At 35.4% G+C, this 21,991-nt stretch overlaps 1 protein-coding gene across 4 annotated transcripts in view; it reads right to left on the bottom strand.

Moving 5' to 3' along the window:
• LOC138698911 (odorant receptor Or2-like) overlaps positions 1–21,249 on the bottom strand; it is a 75,847-nt gene extending 54,598 nt beyond the window's left edge. Inside the window, exon 1 of one of the 4 annotated variants that reach the window (XM_069825133.1) lies at positions 20,656–21,249. The gene's annotated coding sequence lies outside the window, so the exon portion shown is untranslated. Of the gene's footprint in view, positions 1–18,000; positions 18,131–20,655 lie in introns of those variants that run through there. The other 3 variants (XM_069825118.1, XM_069825110.1, XM_069825125.1) reach the window with 3 other exon arrangements.
• Positions 21,250–21,991: the final 742 nt, after the last annotated feature.

Consider the following 21,991-nt stretch of genomic DNA (forward strand, 5'->3'; position numbering starts at 1 on the left):
TGTGAATATCGGTATAGGAAATAGTGTACATAGTGTAGTGTTAATTTCTTATATAAGTACAAAGTTTTTTTTATTTAGGCTTAGGACCGTATTTTATCGTAGTTTGTAAATTATTTAACGAACATTATGGCTTCCAGCAGTGTTATAAAACATAAAAAGGTAAACCAATGCGAAGTGGTCAGAAGAGCTGTGTGTTGAATTTATTTCAAACGTTATGTGCTGAAAATCCAACTTACAGTTTAGAAAAGGTGGCTGAGATGACGGGGAAACTGACGGGAGTGGAAAAAGCAAGTGTTTATCGCATCAGAAGAGAGGCGAAGATGAATGACAATAAATTAAAGAGTCCGGTGAAATTTCGCAAAACTGTTCCACTATTAGAAAAATACGACGAATTCACAAAATCAGCAATAAGATCTAAAGTTCACCAATTCTTTTTTCGTCAAGAACTGCCAACGTTAGACAAAATATTAGCTGCGGTGAACGGTGATGAAGATAATAGTGATAATAATGATAAGCTAAGACGTAAAGAGGTATGTTAATTTAAATTAATTCTTGATTTCCGCACAAAACAGATTATGAAAGTCTATAAAAATATTTCTAGTTCTAATTTTATTATAATGCATGTCATAATACAGGCTTTGTATTATAATGTTATTATTCATAATTCCACTTAGATTCACTGCATAATACTATAATTTGTGTAGCTGAACGTAGAAACGCATTACTACTGGTTCAGTAGACCTATGCTTATTAAGATCGAAATACTTAAATTTAATATGTCAGTTGTACGCCTGTTTTAGTATTTATTTCTTCTTACGTTACAAGTAACTGTCGTATATTGAACTCATTAAATATTTTAATATGCAAATTATTGATATAGACAGTAATAAAAATAGAATTGACTTCTTGGTATAGACTTTCGAAATATAGATTTTGACACTTTGTGTTGTAAGTCAATTAGTCGAACGTTTTTACGACGGACTGTAGCACCTTCCCCTTCACTGACGGTAGAGAGTGTGAGTAGAGGGGAAAGCCTCTCAACCAAACTGAAATTGGGATTAGAAGTAGAACAAACCGCAAACCAAGACATCAAGAAGATCGAGAACTGGGCAACTAAAAACAAAATAGAATTTAACGCCAAAACATTTAAGACTCTCTTCATAACAAGGAAAAGGAACGAGGACAGAAATGTCAGCATTTACTTGAACCATAAAAGGCTGGCTCAGACTGAGGAAATTAAATACTTAGGAATATAGTACTAGTATTAGTATTTATTTATTTATTTAACCTGGTAGAGATAAGGCCGTCAGGCCTTCTCTGCCCCTCTACCAGGAGATTCCAACTACAATATCAACAATAAAATTACAATTAGTATTAAATTTACAATTACAATTACAAATAATATTACAATTAGTATTAAATTTACAATTACAATAAAATCAAAGTACGAAAAGATTACCTGAATAATTAAAGCTAGATAATTTATCATAGAGAAACAAAGAATATTTTATATTTACTGAATTACAAATTAAATCTAGAATAACAAAATTGTATAGTGATGAAATTACTGAATATTGAAATATTTTGTGATAGATTAAAAAAACTATTTACAAGTAATCAATTACTGACCAAGTGCCTAGTAAGTTTTCGTTTGAATTCAATTTTATTTCGACAGTCCCTGATGCTAGCAGGTAGCGAATTCCAGAGTCTTGGCAGGGCTATTGTGAAAGAAGATGAGTATGAGGAGGTGCGATGGGATGGTATTGTTAGTATTGTTTCATGACGGGAGCGTGTGTTCAGATTATGGTGGGAAGAAAGGTAAGTGAAGCGAGACGACAGGTACGAAGGAATAGAAGAGTTCAAGATTTCGAAGAGAAAGAGAAGTGAATGTAAATTTCTTTTCTTATCTAGTTTAAGCCAACCTATTGCTTCCAGGGATGGGGTAATATGATCATATTTACGAACATTGCTTACAAAACGTACACACAAATTATGAGCACGTTGAAGTTTCATTTTGTTGTCGCTGGAGAGGTCAGTCAGTAAAATGTCCGCATAGTCGAAATAGGGAAATGCAAGTGTCTGCACAAGGGACTTTTTTAAGCAAGAGGGGAGATGAACATTTATCCTTTTTAGCACATGGATAATAGAATATACTTTTCTGCAGGTTTCTGTGATTTGCATGTCCCAGTTGAGATTATTATCCATGTGAATGCCAAGATTTTTTACTGAAGAACTGAAAGGGATATGCACTGTACTTACTTTAACAGGGGAAATGTCGAGGTGTTTCACAGCGTCGGTTTGCCGTTTGTGTCCTAATATAATCGCTTGTGTCTTTCCAGGATTGATTTTAAGACGGAGTTTCTTTGTCCATGTCACAATCGAGTCAATGTCTTCGTTCAATTTATCTATAGCGTCATTTACTCGGTCTAAGCGGGAAGAGATGTAGCATTGAAGGTCGTCAGCATACAAGTGATAGTTACAATGCCTTACAAGAGATGTAATATCATTGACATATATTGTGAACAACAATGGTCCGAGTACCGACCCCTGTGGTATACCTGATGTTATGTCAAGCCAGGAGGAGCTTCGATTCCCGGATACAACACATTGTTGTCTTCTCCGTAAGTAGGATTCGAACCAACTCACAGCAGTCTCTGACAAATACATATTTCTCAATTTATGGGTGAGCAGGTCAAAATTTACAGAGTTGAAAGCTTTGCTAAGGTCAAGAAGTGTTAGTATTGTTACTTTATTAGAGTCGATTGCTTCACGAATGTCTTCGGTCACTTTAAGTAGAGCAGTGCTTGTGTTGTGTCCAGCTCTGAAACCTGACTGATACTCGTCGAATAGTTTGTGTTCGTTCATGTAGTTAGTAATTTGTCTGTGTACGATTCTTTCCAGTGCTTTTGAAATGGCTGGCAGGATACTGATTGGTCTATAGTCGTTCGGGTCGGTGGGAACTTTGACTTTTGGAAGAGGAAGAACGAAAGCTTGCTTCCATATTTTAGGGAAAGTTGAAGTGATTAAGGAACTATTGAATATATGTGCAATCGTAGGTATTACTATCTCTTGTATTTTCTGTATAAGTATTATGCTAATGTTGTCCGGCCCTTGGGCTTTTGTCTTGATGCGTCGGATGGCTTTCATTACGTCAATGGGAGTGACGTCGGTAAAATAGAATTTGTCTCGAGTTGGGGGAACTGAGTCAGGCAAAACTGTGTCTTGTTTCGTTGTGTCGTTCAAGCTCGGGTCCTTTACAAAGTGTTCGTTCAAGCGGTCAAGTAGGATGGGAATGTCTGCTTGTTCACTAGCCCTTCCAAGTCCAATAACCTTCAGATTTTTCCATAATTCGGAAGGGGTTGTGTTGGGTTCTATAAGTTTGTAGGAGTATTTCAGTTTAGCGTTTCTTATTAGTTGATTCGTTCTATTTCTTAGGTGTTTATAGGAGTTAAAATATTCGTCGTTTTTGTTGCGGGTGTATTTTCTATAAGCTAAGTCGCGTTCGGACATCAGGCTACGTATTTCAGTCGTCATCCAAGGGGCTGGGTTTCTTCTGGTACGTTTGGTCTTTAATGGTGCGTGTTTGTCATAAAGTTGAAGTATTAACGTATTGAATAAGTCTACTTTCTCGTCTACAGTTCGTAATGTCCAGATCATGTGCCATGGAAGTTGTGCAGCGTCTTCTTTCAGTGCAATATCATCTATTCTTTTAATATTCCTGTAAGTAATTACTCTGGGAGCCGATTTAGGACACTGCAGATTAAATGATAGATAAATGATATCATGCCCTGATAGTCCTGGTGCAGGCAACTGTCCATGCGTCAGTATTTTGTCGGCATTGTTAGTAATTATCAAGTCCAGTAATGTGTCTGTACCTTCCATATGATGTGTCGGAGCTAGGGGTAGGATTACCATATCAAGGCACTGAAAGAATGATTGAAGTCTTTTAGTCGTACTAGAATGTGAGTCAAGTAAGTTTGAATTGAAGTCACCAATGATTATAACGTTCTCATATTGCGGCGTTACGTTTAGTAAGGCGGTTTCGAAATCATCTACGTCATATATATGTGGGAGTTTATATACGACACACACTAGACATTTTGTGAATAAGGTGCAAATTTCAATGAACATGAACTCGGGTTTGGCAGAGTACTGGCTTGGAGAATTATGAATAATTTTAAGTCGCAAATCGGATCTAATATAACCAGCCACCCCTCCGCCTCTCTTGCCCTCTCTGTCATTACGGCAAAGCGTATAGCCAGGAAGGTTTACGAGAGTGGAAGGAAGATTAGGATGTAACCAAGATTCGGAGATAAGAATAACGTGAATGTCTAAAGGTGAGAAGATAGAAGAAAATTCGTCAAAATGACACAACAGACTTTGTGCATTCACGTGAACAACATTAAGTGACAAAGGAGAGAAAGAAAGCGCAGCCTTGAGTATGTCTGCGGTACAGGGCAGTGGGCAGGTAGGGTTGCTATTGTTCGTGTTAATAGAGGGCACCGGTCTCTGTACACTGACCTGAGGGACTGTCGGGTGAACATGCTGCTTTTGGTTCTCAATGGTACCAACCTAAATGCAGTTGAAGTTTTTAAACTATTTCCTAGCAATAATAACTTAAGATTACAGTGCTAAATGCTAAAGAAATAAGGAGAAAAAAGTTAATTATTAAATTAATAAAGTTAATAATATAGTAAAAGTTATAGTAAATAAGTTAATATAAGTATAACACTAGACTAAATCAATTAGAATAATACTAAAGTAATTATAACACTAAATCAAAGGAAATACAGTAAATAAAATCAGAAATAATCTGTGAGTGCAGGCGAGTCGCATAACAGAACTAGTGAATGTCAGACGCACGAGAAATCTGCCTCTTGACCTCTCCAGTTTTGACAAAGATGTTGCCATCAATTGTCCAGACACTAGTGACGCCATACTTGTCAATACATTGTCTTAACAGTTTGTGCCTGGCTTGAGTCAAGTCTTCTCTAATCGTAATTGGTTTACCTTTAAGTTTTTTCTTGTTCAGGAAGACTTCCCTTCTTTTCCTGTAACTCACGAACTTAACGATCACCGGTCGTGGGCGTTCTCCTCTCCTCCCCACACGATGGCTCCTGTCGATGTCGTGCACTCCAATTCCACACCGATTTGGGCTGCGACATCAACTGCTATCGCGTCAGTATCCTCACCTTCAGACTCTGGCACCCCGAAGATACGCAGACACTGACGGCGTTGATACTGCTCCAAGCAGTCGTGCTTTTCTTCCAACTTCGCTTCTAGAACAGAAATTTTCTCGTCCTTTTCTTTTAAGACCGTTTCCAATTTCTCGATAAGAGCACTGTTTCTGTCGAGTGCGGCCTTTAACTCCGACACTATCGCGTCCCGCACCGAGTCCTTTATTAGGTTGGCAAGTTCATTCAACATGGCGGGATCCCTCCACGCTTCCTGTACACTGCGCCTAACACCATCGTCAGCAGCTGGAACCTCTTGCTTTTGGTTTCTCCTTCCCATTTTCAGGCAAGCAGGAACTGAGTGCTAAATACACTGATTTGACACAAAACTAGCGTACACAACTTACAAACACCTCCGAAAAAGTAAGCGAACTCACGAGCCGATACAAGCGTCACACTCTACAATCCGCCATGATTATGTCTCGAATATACCTAGACACCAAATTCAACTTCACTTCTCATATAGATCATGTCGCAGAAAACTCGCTCACTTTGATAAACAGACTGGCAAGAACAGCTAAGCTACAATGGGGCTTAGGTCACAAATCGCTCAAGACAATTTATGAAGGATCCGTTGTGCCTATTTTAACTTACGGAACACCAGTGTGGGCGGAAGCAATTAAGAAAAATAAGAACCTCGCGAAATTCAAGAGGATACAACGGCTCATCAACATCAAAATAACCAAAGCCTACCGGACTATTTCTTACGATGCCTCCTGCATACTAGCTGGCGTACCCCCCATAGCCATAACAATAGAAGGAAAAGTACAAACTTACCTGGCAACGAGAGTCAACAACGCGGAATACGATTCCCCACTGGAACCTAAATACTGGCGACATCCTGCACAATCACCAGTCATTCACAAAGTGGAACAAGGAGCCCTATATCCAACTGAAGTGTATACCGATGGTAGAAAAACCGGAGAAATTGCAGGATCAGCAGGAATTATATTCGAGAACGGGAACCCAACACACCATCTAAAATACAAATTACACAAAAACTGTACAAATAACCAGGCTGAACAAATTTGCAATGTGAAAGGTACTAGAAACGCTCCAAGGAATCCAAGACCGATCAGACGAAGAGAAGCTTGTCGCCATATACACTGATAGCAAGACAACATTAGACCTACTGAGTAATAAATCCAAACGGAGCAGAATTATTGAGAGAATAAAAACAAAAATTATATAATTAACAATTCAAGTGGATAATACACTTCGGTTGGGTCAAGGGACATTCCGGTATAATGGGGGGGGGTAACAAACTAGCAGACAGATTGGCGAAAACAGCGGCGTTAGTGGATAGTGACATCGTCTACAACAAAACACCAAGAGAAGTTATTCTGACACGAGAGAAGGAGAGGGGGCTCGACATGTGGCAGCAACAATGGTCCAATTCGACGAAAGGAAGGATAAGCATAGCCTTTTTTTCCCTCAGTCAAGAGGAGGTTGAGCCGAAAGGTACCCATTTCCCCGAAATTCACAGCAATGACAACAGGACACGGGAAGCTGAGGGCATATCTCCACAGATTTAGAATAATAGAGTCTCCCATATGCCCATGCGGACAGCAGGAACAAACAGTCAATCATGTAATATTTGATTGTAGCATAGTGACCAGACAAAGGAACACCATGATAAGAAAAATCAAAGAAGCAGAGGCAAGTGGCCAACAACGTGCGAAGCACTGGCCTCCAACTACCTCCAAATATTTTCGACCTTCGTCCGCGGTATAGACTTCACAATTCTGTGAAACATCAAACTTAAAGTGACAGTGAAATTGCAAAACTTGTAAATAGGTTAGTGAAAGTGAAAGTGAAATTACCAAACTTGTAAATAGGTTAGTGAAAGTGACAGTGAAATTGCAAAACTTGTAAATAGGTTAAACTTTGACATGCTACAAATTAGATCAAGCTCAAAGTGACAGTGAAAGTAGCAAATTCTATATTACAAGCTATAAACAACAAAAGTGACACCAAATAAGAGTGATCTAGGGAGGAAAACTTAAAACAATTTGTAAATTTGGAATAGGCTTCATGCATGTAGTATTACATTCGTAATGGGGCATGCAGTTATACAGCAACTCATGAAAAAAACATACATACATACATACATACATACATACATACATACATACATGCTTATGATTACCCGCACAGAGTGGAAAAGTTTCATCTCCATGACATTCTTGGGCTCTATGGCTGTATCTGGAACATTTGTAACATCTTCTGACTTTTATATAATCTTCAACGTTACAAATTTGCCAACATAACTTCAGCTTCTTTTGTATTAGGATTATCGAAGATTCAAGTGTGACTTCTATTACTAGATTGCGAGGGTTCCGCTTTTTAGCAAATTAGCTAATAAGTATACAAAACAATTAATCAATTAATTTGCAAATAGTATAGACCTAGGAAAACTACAATAGAAAGACATAACAAAGACATAAAATAGGAAACATAACTTGTTAGAATTAGTCAGTGATGTAAGTGTAAATAGAAATAACTGAAGAGGATTGTAATGGATATTATATTATTTCACTCCATTTTGAATCTTGCGTACACCACTTTTAACACTTGAATATTTAACACGAGTAAGTCCACTAGTTCATCAATTAATTATATTATTTTAAATGAGTGTAAATGTTAATCACAACTTGTCAGAATTAGTCAGTGTTATATGTGTAAATAGGAACCACATCTTATTAGGATGAGTAACGAACAGTTATAATTTAAGTAATGCAAATAAGAACCATAACTTGTTAGGATAAGTCAATGTTATAATCAATGAACAGTACATTTCAATGAAGTGTAAATAGGAATAATGACTAGATAAATGTTAGCAAGGAAGTATTCATGACATGTTAATATTGTATATAGATATATTCGTATTGTCAAATATAAACCAAGGCATGTAGTATCGGTACTGCTGGAACTAGTGGTGGAGCATGCTGTTGTATATAGACTTCATACATACATACATACATACATACATACATACATACATACATACATACATACATACATACATACATACATACATACATACATACATACATACATACATACATACATACATACATACATACACACATTATATAAATCTTTTTCTAAACTAACGCATGTGATATAAAATAACTGAATAACAAAATTAAGGAAAATAAATGTTCGTTGCAATATTTTGGTTAACTCACTCGATAAACGATTACCGGTATTCATATTGTTAAAAGGCCTGGGGTTTGGTAGCCACTAAATATTATATTCAAGTTAGGAATGAATAAATAAGTCTGAATGGAACCTATGTGAACTCAGTTCCAGTAACAAAAATGTGCTGAACGACGAGCAGCAATATTTATGGGTGGTTTCACCAAGCTTGTTTAAATCAGCACAGACGACTTGTCATGAAACGGGTCGTTTAATTTTAACGAGACCTTCGAAAGTTAACTGTTTCACCAAGCCTCGTTTCTTTAAAATTAACCTGCGTTTACTAACGTGGGGATTTTGTATTGTATCTTGTGTGTTTTATTCTCATACGACAATGGCTTTGAAGTCGCTAATTTGATTGGTTACATAATGATCATGGCTGGCTTTTTTTGGCATGGGGAAACAATCATGGTCAGACGGATAAGAAGCAGTATGGGCATTTTAAGAACATCTACAAGTTCTTAGTTCTTGATATTCTTTCTAAATAGGCCTACAGTACGTTGTCATACCGTGATTAAAAAAAAGAAAGAAAACAGATGCTTCCAATAAATAGGAGGAATGCGAAGCAGTTAAATTGAAACTTCTAAAGGACATATAAGAAAATTTTGCGGACGACAAGGTCGACAGCTTCAGAACTGATGCCACAATTATTTAGGGGAGAGTCGGGTAGTATCGGACATCGGGTAATATCGGACAGTGCGTTTCTTTCATCTACCAACATATGGTAGTACCTGAATGACATGGTTACGTTTCTCTATGCGACATCACAGAAACGTAACCATGTCAATCAGGTACTATCATCGTGTGGTAGATGAAAGAAACTCACTGTCCGATATTACCCGATGTCCGATACTACCCGACTCTCCCCTATATACAAAACATTCTAAGCAGTTGTTTTTAGGCCTAAATTTAGGCCGGGAAATCATCTCCTCCATAAATTTCATACTACTTTTCCACTGTATTTCATGCAGATTTATGTACCCTCTAACAACTTTACCTTGCTTGTGTGGCAGGATTCAGGACAGCCGTCATTAAATTGGATTTTAAGGGGTATCCACTGTCTCCTAAAAGAAAACATCTTTGCACTTTTTTCATTTAAAAAAGGCATCCTCCTTTGGAATGTTATGCTATCGTGTACTCACCATAACATTATCTTAAAGCGAGAAGAATCTGTTGAAGAGGCGTTAAGCGGGTGATTCCTATATATCGTATTCTAACCTACTACAATTTCAATCAACTAGCTCTGAAGAAGTTCTGCTGGTTTCGAAAGTAAAAATCGTTGGATTTTTTTTTTTTTGTGGAGAAGCAGTTGATCGTATATGCAAAGGCATAACAAACACCTAAACTAACCGAACCTAAACTGTCACAGATTCGTATGTGCAAGGTGTATAAGCAGAGTATGAAGGAAACTACCTCACCGCTAGTTTAGCCACAATTATTCTACGCTGAGCTTTACATAGGCCTATAAAATTGTTTGAATATTCAATGAAAAATAGGATCTTCTATTGCAGAATCTTTTACTGCCAAAAGATACGATTGGAACATGTACACAATCTATCGTTGTCAATGACAACAGCAAATCTAGCTACAGGTCTATTACAAAAGTAATTACTATTGTGGTCGTAATGTTGATACTTTATTCATATATCTAGACAATACAGCTTTTGACACCACGTTCATATCACCAATTATTATTTCAAAATTTCGCTTAACATTATCTTAAAGCGAGAAAAATCTGTTGAAGAGGCGTTAAGTGGGAAGTTTATATCTGTTGTACTCTAACCTATATTCAGTTTCTTCTAGAATCATTCTTACTACTTATTTCCTTAATGTATAGCTTTCGTGGAATTCTTTATCACTTAAATCTTCAAAATGATTATTCCGAGTATTATTACAGCATATAAGTTCGCCATTATGTTGAAGTTCTAAATAAAGAATTTCAGCATCAAATACGTCTGCCGTATTGTTGACTTCTTAAAGCATCATCACTGTTTTAACGCGACGAATAGGTCCTAAGAAATTAACGACGAGTTTAAAGATGCGTTAGCAATAATGATGCTTGGTGGAAACAAACACTGACTAACACGTCATGAAATTATTTAACGATACGTTATAATGATAACAAAGGTTGGTGAAACCGGCAATTATTCAGTTTGTACAACCGTTCTCAAATATTCGTGCAGCATGAAAGCAGTTATTTGCTAGGTAGTGTTTCAGTGAATTTCGAAAGGGATACGTGTCAACTAAATACAGTGCCGGAAAAATTAATAGCAACTCGGTTATTTTTTCCTCCAGATTAAGTTATGTAATGTTTTAATGTGACAGATGTTTAGAAAATAATACAATCTATATATTTTCTGAAAGCTTGTTTTATTTCCTTTCTAATGGTATGTAACAAATTCTTTTATGGCTGTTTATATGGCTATCTGTATAGCGTTTGTTAATTGAAAGCAAAATACCAAAATTTTGCATGTTATGGGTTAGTGTGTAATGTGCTGCCAGATGGCAGTAAATGGCACGAAATGCTTTTGCTAGTTTTATTCATTGTCCACAGATGTTTCTGTAGTGCATACAGTTGCTAATGTCTGCCTTCTGTTCCTGCTTGTCTGTTAATAATCCCTATGAATGTTCACAGGAATTTTTCGTGATTACCTGTTGTGTTTTTGCGACTGAAAGAGATTGATTGACAAATTCTAATTAAAAAAATGCGTAAAAAATATGATATAACACCAAGAAAGGCTGCACAGATAGTGACATTAAGTGAATGTGGCAAAACTAATAGTGCGATAACTCAAATTGTAGGGGTGAATAAAAGTACAATTGGGAGATAGTTGGCTAAGTTTCGACAGAGGGGTGCTGTTATGAGTAGTAGAACGCGAATATGTGGCAGAAAACTGAAAATTTCACTCAGATCCGACAATGTTTCGCGTCGTTTATGTTTGGAAGACAGATTTTTTAACTCGTAAGAGCTTACGGAAAATTGAAAGGAAACTTCTGGGGTTAATATTTGTTCTAGAACTGTAAGGAAAATATTGCGAAAATTTGATTTGGTGTCCAAGAAGCCAGTGAAGAAACCAATGCTCACCAAACAACGTATGAAGCTTTTATAGGGGCTAAAGAACATCAGCACTGGCCAGCTGAGCAATGACGTAAAGTTCTCTTCAGTGACGAATCTAAAATCAACATTGGTGGAAGTGATGGGGTTGTACAGTGTTTCGGAAGGCAAGTGAAACACTGAATCCAGCATGTACTGTAAAACTGTGAAATTTCCTACCAGTGGTTATGTTTTGGGGAGTGTTTCTCATAAAATGGTGTTGGGAATATCAATGTCCTGGAATCTACCGTCAACGGAGAGAAGTACAAGAAGATTTTGGAGAAGATGTTACCATCAGTAAGGGATTTGTTTGCAGGATAACTATTCACTTTTCAGGACGATTCAGCACCCTGCCATCGTGCAAAAATGGTCAAAGAGTTCCTACGTGAGCAAGAATATGTTACAGCACTGTCTTGGCCTGGCAGTTCACCAGATGTAAATCCTATTGAAAATTAGTGGATGATTTTGAAGAATAAAATAAGAGAAAGGAAGTCCTGAACAAAAGTGCAATTGATTGAGACCATTGTGAGCATCTGGTAGCATGCAATGCCCCTGGAAACTCTCCAACGACTAGTAGAGTGCATGCCAAGAAGGTATCAAGAAGTTGTGAGGTCAAAAGGCTATCCCACCAAGTACTAGTGCCGAGATAAGAAACTAATCCATGAAGTGCAAAATTTTGGTTTTGTGTTTTCAATTCACAAATGCTACACAGACTGCCATGTAAACAGACAGAAATAAAGTTGTTACATACCATTAGAAAGGAAATAAAACAAGCTTTCAGAAAATATATAGATTGTATTATTTTCTAAACATCTGTCACATTAAAACATGATATAACTTAATCCGAAGGTGAAAATAACCGAGTTGCTATTAATTTTTCCGGCACTGTATTGTTATTCCTCTTTCGAAATGTGAACGATAAAAAGAAATTATTAATTTATAATTGTCTATACTAGTTAAATCCAGAAGCTGCTTGTTTACATGGTTTTCGCTAAAGCACACGATGTCAGCATGGTTATCGTTGAAAAAGATTTCGATCTGTGGAATTTAATTTCGAAAGCTGCTGACATTAAGGCCTCCCCACACCGACGCGAAATATTCGCAGCGGTGGCGAACGTTCCACTTCGGAAAGCTGTCACTCTCTCAGAGTACATTGCGGTATATGAGTGTGTCCACACCGACGCGAAAGTATCGCCGGACGTCTGCGAAACAGCGTTGAAATTTAGATTCTCCGCCTGCGCGGTTTTTTTCGCTGCCGCCTCGAATTTCATGTTGGTGTTATGTGAGAAATTGTAAGGAAACGTCCAGTTTTATACGATTTATTCTAGAGGATTACAAGTAAGTAAGGAAGGAAAAAGGGCAATATGAGATGCAATCCAATTGGAATTAAATCAAAGTGATAAGTTATTCACATCTTCAACATATCTTAAGAGAAAAATTCTAGCCTATATAAGCAATAATTTCATATTCGCATCTTTGTTGCCTTTTATCAGTCCTTCAGAATATCATAGAATTACTTAGTACAGAAATGTATTTGTAGAGAACCCACCTATATGAACTTTGTGTTATTTAACATCTTACTAAGGTTTCATAGTCCAAAGTTAATAATTATCTTAGTTTAGGAAAGGTTTCATTCTTAAAAGCAAATATATAAGCCTACATTTAATAGCATTTTTTTGTCAAAACTAATCTCATTCATATTTTATTCTTATGAAATACTCTAGGAACTTTTATAATATTAGCTAGTATAAAAGAATTGTTTCAATAAACATAAACAGGCCTATTAATTCTTTCATTAACCCTTAGGGATTCGCGCAGTATTTCCCAACATTAGTACTCTCTTTTGGTGTCACTACAGCTCCATCAACAACAATCAATGTTTTAGACTTAATGTTTATTTTATTATGCGATATTTGTCTACATAATATTAAAATAAGCGACTTGCAATTAATTTCTAAATATTAAATATAATATTATAGGATTGTTGTTTAGTCAACTGTCCGAAGACAGGTCTGAACCTCACAAATAATACCAAGAAGGCACCTCTTATGAGGCAACTAGGCCAGGAGATAATGGGGTAGAGTAGCCAGTACCTTTCCCCCTCTATTGCATACATCGCCGAAAAAATTAGCAAAAATCTACACCTAGCAAATCCTGCTTCATCAAGTCGTCTTTGTTGCTCATGCACACCTAGAGAATACATTTACACATGAACAGGATAATTTTATTAATTATACGTGAATATCACTACTTGTGGAACAAACCCCTCTCAGATTTCAGACTTGGCATCATGTCTTGTCTTCCTTCTCTTGAAGGATGCATTGTAACAGAATCAAGGAAAAGTTAGAAAAGACGAGACGATCATATATTTAGAACTACAAATACTGTATGAATTTTATGATCATTGGGAACGCATTTTAGTGAATGTAGCCACATTCAAGGGAGTATTAGTTTGCTAAAAAGTTTAATAAATGCCAGTATAGTTTTCTTTTTGTATCTAGTGATAAAAAAACTTTAAACGTATGTTATTGAGGGGGTTTAAACGTATTACATTACATTATAATAGAAACGCGGACAATTAAAGTAAAATAATTGTTTCCAAATGTGAATATATTGATTTCACGGCACTAGAATGATTTATATCATGTTAGGAGTTCGTTGAACGTACTTTCATCAATTCCTAGAAAATTTCTAAATGATCGAGAATCTTCCAATGTCATCTCTCTAAGTAGGAATAAAAAATATATTATCAATAAAGGAGCTCTTATTTTCATTTCATTATTTTCTATTATTTATATGTGCTGGGATGGTAATTCATGTTATGAGGGATTGTCTGAATATTCGTTTCATAGGTAATTTATGTTTACAGATATCTTTAACTTCTTGTTTCTGATGCACTTATTTTTTTTTCTACGTAGACTTTACTTTCTCACTCACACTTCTTTCTTTTTTCTATATGTTCTCTCCTCCAGAGCTAGAAGTTCTTTGACAACGTTTGCAATTGTAAGCACAACATCTAGGACTGTCTAAATTCTAGGTACCATCGTTCTCCATTTTCTTCTCTTTTAATAATTTAATTAAATGCATTCTAATATTTCAGTTACATTTATTTTAATATTGCAATTACAATTATTTTAATATTTTGATTACACTTATTTTAAAATTTAATTGCATTATTTATATTTTAATTGCATATTTTATTTTTAATATTTATTATTACATTTCAAAACATATAATTAATACAATTTAAGCGATGGAAGTATTTTGTAAGCGGATTTGAAATCAGAGCGAAGATTTCTGTATTAAGACAAGAGGTTGTCTTGAGTTCTTCGCCAAGTGAAAATACTCTTTTCTTTAACTCGCCGTAACTTGAAAATTAGTAAAGATTTTGAATAGCGGCAACTTTTAAAAGTAATTTCCATTCTTTCTCAACATTTCACTCGCTTTGACCCCCCATCTAACGTGAAAAATAAAAAAGTTTGCCGCTAACCACTTTTGAAGGTGTAAATGTCTATTTTCAACAGATTACTTCGAAGTTAGTATCTTCCCCCCCCCCCCCGCGTTTTAAGAGAATTTTGATTTAAAAATTTGTTCCATGCTTTCCTCAGACATTGACCTGCCAATTATAAGAGTAGCAGTGCGATTGATTGACTATCGTATGAGCTACGACATAATATTCCGCTGCATACGCGAAATTTGGTCTCCGTCAGCGCTACGAATATTTCGCGTTGGTGTGGGGTAACGTGCGAATTTCGTTGCCACTGCATACGCGAAATATTCGTCGCCGCCACGCCTGCGAATATTTCGCGTTGGTGTGATAGTGCATGGGTAACTATCTGTTCTCGCACACTAGCCACTTGTCGAAAAAGTTTGATCCATTGATTTGTATTAGAATATTAGACTCACTGGGTGTAAACTTGACCAACCACAACTAAAAAGTTCTTTGCTCAGGTTTCTTGCGTGCTATTTGTTCCTGTGGGCGAGTTACGTGTATTCACACAGACGAGATTTTCCTGCACTATTCAAGTGAAGGCCATGCCTAGTGTACAGATGGGGTTTGTGGTTCATGTGGATAGTATGAACAGTTGCTTTTGTTATTACTAGTGTCCTGCGTTTGGTTACCTAGAGCTTCCAAGCGATCCACAACATTGTTGGCCAGTCTCATATGGTCATTAAGATATGGAGCGTCGTACCGTGGAGATATGGCATTGATTACTATATTGGAGTGTAACTTGGTGACAGCTGTGTGGGATTGTGTTGACCAGTGTCATTTGTGCCATCAATTGAGGAGCTAAAGTCGATAGATGCACAAAACTACTTTTCTCAGAAGACGAGTTTTATTGTATACACAGTTCATGTTGTGGGAAGGATATTTCTAATCATCCTCTACGCACGGTATGAACCGAGTTATGCAAAATCTGACTACATAGGGTGATACAGAAGCTAAACATCATATGATTGTGATATATAAATCATTTTCTCAAAATTTTGCATCTATCGAGTTTAACAAAAACGCTCCTCAATTATTATTACTACTTAGTCATTTTTGTGGACTCCCTTGTTAGGTTTGTTATGTCACAGACCGCATCGCAGAGTCTAACGTTGGTTTTTTTTACTCCCGACACTAAGAATTTATTGCCCAGAAGATTTTGCAATTTTGCAAGATTTCACTGCATCCTTGAGTATGGCTGTCACCCATCACCAAAGAGAGAGAGGCGAGGGAAAAAAGAGAGAGGGAGAGAGAGAGAGAGGGAGAGAGAGAGAGACAAAGAGAGCGGAAATTAATATAGATAAAAACTCTGTGTAGAATATTTTATAGCGGAGGGGAGATGATTACGTTCACTGCACGGGAATTTTGTCGTTTTTAACCTCCTTTCCGTCCAACTAAGACTTTCGAGGTCTAAGCGGAATTCAAAGAAAAATAATAGGCCTATTAAAAACATAGTTATTCACACATATTTAGATTCCATGATGAAAAATGTAACAAAAAGTTGCCGGAATGCCGTTCCAGAGCGTTCCGTCAGAAAAGAGCAATAATAACATTTTCTATGTACTGTCGGACATCCAGTGTTGTAAATAGGTCGATGTTAACACGCAATCGAAAATTCTATTTAAAAAAAAAGGAGCAACTTGAGTGACAGAAAAAAAAAAACAAAGGTAGTATCAAAAATCTTAACCTGTCTATTCTGGATGTCCGATAAAATATTTTTATTATCGTTTTTTAAAACTCACTTATTTAAATTAATATGAAGTCTGCGCTTGGTGGGTCGTATAAAGTTTTTCTATATGTGACCTTATGATTGACAGGCCAACATATAAATCATCTTCAAGATGCAGCAATCTATTACTTTGTTTAGAGTTCTCTACTTTCATGATAGATTTAATGCTGATTCACTTAAGTATGACGTTGAAAACGGCAGTTCTAAATGTATTTTTAGTTTATTCGACACCAGCGACTGATTTGACAAAACATTTCCGCATATAAAACACTCGGGATTTTGTTTATATTCATCTCCACGCCACGTAAAACCTAACTGCAAGTATTCATCACTATAATATTTACGAAACGTAGCACGTTTTTGCGAAACTTGAAGGGAACTTTCGCTCACATTATTTAAATTAGCATCTAACCCAGAACTTGATTCAGATTGAATTTTTTTAATTAAAATTTTGTCCATGATAAAATCTAATAAAGCATTTTTGATAAAATAGTCGCACTATCAACCGCTCACACGTATAAATTCTGAAATTGACCAATATGTTCTGACGATTCTAAACTCGTGTTTATTAATAAGTGGGAAGAGTAAACGAATTACTAAACATTGTTGGAGGTGTTCACTTTCATTCGAATTATCACCAGGCAAAAAAATTAAACGGAGCATTGTTGTTTTCACGTTCCATTGGTAAAGTCTGTCTCAAAATAAAATGTACCATACCAAAGACTTCGTTGTAAATAAAAAATCCGTTATAAAGGACTTCCTGGATGGCATAACATTTATTTTTCAATTCCAAAATTTCGCGACACATTTCATGGGGCTGCGCAACACACCGGTTGGGAACCAATGGTTTGGCCTGTAGGCTGTTTGTACTTGGAATATTTGCAACGAAAAGTATAATTATAATTATACATAATAGCATTTACTTTCTACTGAATATATGGATCAGGAGACGTACTGCGCTTCGTTCTTTATCTCATGTAAAAGGACAAAAACAAAGTTAAAAAAATCGTGTAAATAGAAGTAAGTGGCTATTTTATATATCTTGACTGCACCATTTTCTGGAGTTGAATAGTTTCCCTTTCCTACAATTTTATTAATAAGTATTCAGTTTTTATATCAATTTTAAGATCCAGTTTTCCTTATTCTTCTCGTATAACCTAATAAATAAGTTTATAAATCAACTTGAATGGGTTTCATTTGATCACGTCTCATATGCACAAGGTGATATTAACAGAAGGCGGTGATTACTTACGCTGTATTATGGTTTCAATCTTTGCTTTGTGGTGTAAGGGTACGGTTACGAAACAACTCGCTTCTACTAGAGACTTGTCGTGCTAATGCTTTTGCGCTTGTTTTCGTTAGTAGACTGGATGTTTATCTGAGCGAGTTCTCGGCAGTTCAATTACTCAATACACAGATAACACAAACCTTCTGACCTCTTATCTCAATCGTTGCTATACACAACCAACACTTCATCGCACAAAAGACACCTGATGTCACTGAATAGTGTACAAGCAATGAATTTCTCTGTAAGTAAAGAGTTATTTTTATATTTTTTTTCTTCTTCTGTAGAACTAGACACTTATTTTATTTATTTAAATTTAAATATACAGAATAAAGAATATAATTACAAACAAACAAGAGAAATGGAAATAAAATAATACAAACAATGTAAAAAAAAAGGAGATACAGTAGTATTAAGAAAATTTGAGACCGAATGAGCAGCGCTCGTGTTCGTGTTCTGAAATCGAGATATTTGCATAGACGAAGGCATTCCGTACATCCAATTTATGAAAAGCGACGTGAACTAGGTGAATTTCATCATTTGCATAGAATATTTAAAGACGACGAACAAAGATTTTTCGAATATTAATTATAGGATGAAACCAGTTACATTTTACTATACCTTAAATTAGACAAAAAAAAAAAAAAAAACAATATTACAACAAATAGAAAACATCCCATTTCACCAAAAGAGAAACTTGTATTAACAAAGAGGTACGGGATTTTTTTTTAATTTAACTATTTCATAATAATTATAATAGTTTCTTGCATCTAATACAGTTTCCTTTAACTTCTAAAATAAAATAAAATAAATAAAATAAAGTAAAATAAAATAAAATAAAAAGGTATTTCATATTATATAGTACAGGATACTTTCATTTAAATTCTAAAATATAACCAAATGAAATAAAAATTTGTTCCATATTGCATAGTACAAGGTATTTTGCATTAAATTCTAATCAAATAGAATTTTCTTTAATATTATAGTAGGTGAATCGTAAATAATGTCTCTATTAAATTTACTGAGCATATTGGGAATTAAATCAATGGTTCTCTCAAAACACGCTATGAAATGTTTCATATAAAACAATTTTTATCTCGAAAAGGAAGCAAAAACAAGTAAAATTGTATTCAACATTTTCGTTCGAAATACCTCAAAGAATAACCCCTTCAAATTAATGACATTTTTTATGGTTCACTCTGTACAGTACAAACCCAGAAATAAAATTCAGGTGCCCCAAATTTTGTTTCTGGGTTTGTACAAGACAGTTTCCTTTCAATTCTAAAATATAAGCAACTCAATCAAATGAAATCTTCTTTCATCTTATAACTAACTCAAATGATGTATAAAATTTTCTTTCGTATTGTATAGTATAAGTTAGATTCCTTTAAATTCTAAAATTTAACCAAATAAAATGAAAATTTCTTCCATATTATATCGACGGTATCCAGAAAAAGGGCTTATCCCACAAAAGATTTTCTTTTTTTTTTTTTCAGAAACAACTATAATTAAATTTTAACACACTATTATTGGTTACGTTATATGAAGTAATGTAAACATAATTGTCAAGGAACATATTTTCAGTTTTGTAATTACATTTTAACTAATTACAGCAAAAAACGTCACATTTAAAAAAATGAGGAATAAGCACTTTTATCTAAACTCCGTCGATATAGTACAAGGTACTTTGCTTTAAATTCTAAAATATAATCAAATCAAATTTTCTTTCATGTTATATAGTCCAAAATAGTTTTCTTCAAATTCTAAAATATAATCAAAACAAATTTTCTTTCTTTTATTCCTATAAATTCTAACTGAACTGAACTGAAATCAAATAAAATTTTCTTTCATATTATACAGTAAATATAGCACAAGGTAGTTTGCTTTAAATTATAAAATGTAATAAAATAAAATAAAATTTTCTTTCGGATAATGTAATGAAGATAGTTTACTTTAAATTCCAAAATCTCGTCAAATTTTCACTACCATTATTATTTCCCTCTTGGTTATTGCTTTCTCAATTAGATAGTCTTGCTGCAAGAAGAGGTGAATGAAATGATTATACATTACTGCTTATTCCAGTGGCCGAGGAAACTGGCTGTGATGCAGTCATTATTTCCAAATCAAATGCACTCATTTTCATCCTATATTTAACTTTTGAATATCGTGCATTTGCTTCATTATAGGCAGAACGCTTATCAAGAAATTATAATCTTCAATTACGAAAACATTTAACATTATCTTCCATGACCAAACATCGTCATGGAAGACAATGCTAACTGTTTTCAAATTGTTTTTCAACATCGTTATGGAAGACAATGTTAAATATTTTCATAATGTTTTCCAAATGTAAACAAAAATGGTTTCAATGCTTCAAAGGACTGCGCTCTGTAGCAATATAGTAGCCTAAGCGCAATATTTCAATGTGAAAAATGAAAGTGTTTATCATTTAATTTAATATAATTAGCATAATGTACTGCACAATTCTTTAGCTATTTCTTCTCACATTTCTGCAGTTTTGTTTCTGTTACTATATTCTTTGTCCCTCATGTCACACAAAGAGCGTCGTTTCTGCACTTCGCTTACTAATTTTTCACAATCCATGATTACCTCTCTGCTTACCTCTCTGCAAACCCGTCCAGACCTAAAGACTCGCTCATAAGGTAAATAGCGAGCGCTAGGTAATGCCAACTAGCGCGTTGAAAAATGAGAATTTAAAACACTTCCATTCAGAGTAATGTTAATATAAAGTAGCTCTAGCTAGAGCTGGGTCGCGCAACTAGCCGCTATTTGTTCCGTAACCGCAGCCTAATGCAGAATCACGCCATATCCAGGGTTAGGGCGGGCAAGGCGGTGCGTGCGTGCGGTGCGATGCGTTTACTACGGTTGACGTTCACAGTCAATCTGTGTGTAATAAATGGAGTTGTCCAATGTGAACACGAGACGCGTGCGATTCATACGATGCTGCGAAGCCGTACCGCACGCATTGTTTGGAATTTAAAACGGTTTGATTTTCACCGCAGATGTCGTCCGGCAAGCAATACTAATTGAAGTGTTAATTTCCGAAGTATAAACAAGAAATGTATTGTGGAACAAAAAAACCCTCAGTACAAGGATCGTTTAGCTATTGACAAAGAATGGAACTTTGTAGCTGACAGTACGGGATATTCAATTAAGTTTAAAATAAGTAAATATGTAATTATATAGGTTTTAATCAATGTTTATTATTTTCAAAACCCGTGATAATGAGATTACTTAAACATTAAATTACTTTCAATTAAACTTATTGATAAAAGGTGTCTCGCACATTTTCTGCTGCTCTCGACGTACGATTGTTTGCCTTCGAGTGCTGGAAATTATGATATCCTTGCGTCGCATTATCTTCCGAGACATTGGTAGAAGTATCCTATTCAATCCTTGTCAATTATAGCGCTATGGAAAATTATTTTACAATATGAAATGCATTTTCTACAATAATTTCAATAGATTTCAACAACATTCCATTCTGTAAGTCATTCTTCAAAGCGATAAACGGTAATTGAAATATGAGGCCGTTATCTTCTAGTATAGGGTCTCATTAGATATGTTCTTAAAGGATAAGCTTTGTCTCCTATGAATAAAAATTAAGTCTTTTTTTTTTCGAAGTTAAGTACCTGCGTAACTTTTTGTAAAGATAAAGAGTCATTTTCTATGTTTTGATAAATAGCTGAGTTATGAAATATTCATGCATAATTGTCTTTTCCATATGCGTCCACGTCGATCATTAAAAATCGATATTTTGCATTAAAAACTGCCATACGCAGTTACATTGGACACCTTCGCTTTTCCTCACAGATATTCGCGATGTGTGTTTTAACGCGGTGCCCTCATCGCTCGTGCTCGCATTTACTTAGGACACGGCGTCAGACTGTCTTGTAGATGTAGTAAGCGATTATGACAAGTACAATATTAATATTAG

Source organism: Periplaneta americana, chromosome 1, assembly GCF_040183065.1.
Source record: "Periplaneta americana isolate PAMFEO1 chromosome 1, P.americana_PAMFEO1_priV1, whole genome shotgun sequence".
Classification (NCBI taxonomy): domain Eukaryota; kingdom Metazoa; phylum Arthropoda; class Insecta; order Blattodea; family Blattidae; genus Periplaneta; species Periplaneta americana.